This window comes from Hyperoodon ampullatus, assembly GCF_949752795.1.
Source record: "Hyperoodon ampullatus genome assembly, chromosome: 6".
Taxonomy (NCBI): Eukaryota; Metazoa; Chordata; class Mammalia; order Artiodactyla; family Ziphiidae; genus Hyperoodon; species Hyperoodon ampullatus.
Window position 1 is genome coordinate 88182682 of NC_136919.1, and position 1824 is coordinate 88184505.

At 45.5% G+C, this 1824-nt stretch overlaps 1 pseudogene across 1 annotated transcript; it reads left to right on the forward strand.

Annotated features, from left to right (window-relative positions):
- The first annotated feature begins 1055 nt into the window (after nucleotides 1–1055).
- On the forward strand, nucleotides 1056–1608 carry LOC307054844 (ferritin light chain-like; annotated as a pseudogene). Its single transcript has one exon. The product of its transcript is annotated as a ferritin light chain-like (transcript).
- The last annotated feature ends 216 nt before the right edge of the window (nucleotides 1609–1824 follow it).

Consider the following 1824-nt stretch of genomic DNA (forward strand, 5'->3'; position numbering starts at 1 on the left):
GAATTTGTTTCCTTTTAGGTTTACCATAGAAGTTTTTCTTTGTTTCCAGTGAACATCCTATTCTTTTTAACTTACCCACAAGTATTGCTTCAGGAAATCCCCCCCCAAAATCAGAGAAAGTGAGGCTGAAAATAACAATCTCAATACTGGATAATTGTGAACACACACAGAACAAACGAAATAAAACACAGATGAGCCAGAAGAATTGTCTAGATTGAAGGGGTGTGTCCAGAAATGGTCATCACTAGGTAGAGGCCTAGAGGCCTCAGAAGAGAGCATCTTAATCCAGAAATGGGGCTTCAGTTCTAAAGGCTCAGAAATTGGATTTTGTGACTATCCTAGACAGAGATCAGTTTCTCAAAAACAAAAGAACATCATACAAATTCATAAGAGACTAATGGAACAGCCAGAATGTTGCTCAGTAGATTCTTCCCTGTCGTGAAACCTACATGGGAAGCCAAATTCTGATGAAGAGATTGAACAATTCACATGTGCTCTGGCAATCAGAATACGGCTTTTGCATCTTAAAGGCCCTGAAGCTGTTCTCTTAGGTAGGGTCGAATTCACATGGACAAAGTTTTCTCCAATTTTATGTAGTTTTCTCAACAGCAGCTTGAGGAACATTAATATAGCCAAACGATTTTTTCCATCTCTATGTTGGTTAGGGCTCAGAGGTGAGGACACACTATCAAAAAGCACCTTCTAACCCCGAGCATTCAGAGAGCAGGATACCACCTAACAGCACCCTCTTTAACAGAGGAAACTTTTCATTTAGACTTTAATAAATTATTGCCTATTTATAATTTGGTTTACCATAATGTGATCCTTTTTTAAAAAATCACTTTAGGCAATGTGCTCAGCTATCCTGCAGACCTGTCTTTTGCTTCAACAGTGTTTGGAATGAACAGACCCAGGGACGTTCCTTGCTCCAGCCTCTGACCACCCTCCAAACTTTTTTCCAGTCACAACCTTTAGAATCAGCCACTCAGCCGTCCTAGGCCTCCAGGACCAGCCAACACCATTTTTTGCTATTAGCTCCTTACTACCAATCAACCATGAGCTCCCAGATTCATCAGAATTATTCTACCGAGGTGGAGGCCGCCGTCCACCGCCTGTTCAACATGCATCTATGGGGCGGGCACTTACCTCTCTCTGGGCTCCTATTTCGAACCCGACGATGTGGCTCTGCACGGCGTGGGCCATTTTCTTCAGGAATTGGCCGAGGAAAAGCCCAAGGGCGCCCAGCGTCTCTTGAAAATGCAAAACCAGTGCTGGAGCCACGCCCTTTTCCAAGACGTGCGGAAGCCTTCTCAAGATGAGTGGGGTGAAACCCAGGACTCTATGGAAGCCGCCATTCTCAGGGAGAAGAACCTGAACCAGGCACTATCTGATCTGCGCACCCTGGGTTTTGACTGTGCAGACTCCTACCTCTACGACTTCCGGGAGAGCCGCTTCCTGGAGGAGCAGGTGAAACTCATCAAGCAGATGGGCGACCACCTGACCAACCTCCACAGGCTGGCTGGTCTGCAGGCTGGGCTGGGCGAGTATCTCTTTGAAAGGCTCACCCTCAAGCACGAACAGGAGTCTCTGAAGTCCAGTGGCCTCTGAGGAGCCCCTCTGGTGTCAGAGCTTTTCCTGAAGCCTCGCTCTGCAGCCACTAGGCAGCTTTTTAACCGCCCTGGAGCTCTCTCCCAAGCCTTGGACCAAATGGAAACAATAAAGCTTTTTGCAGCAAAAAAAAAAAAAAAAAAAAAAAAAAAATCACAAGTTCTATCTCTTCTAGAGAACATACTAATCACCAACCATCCCCCCAACAAAAAAATA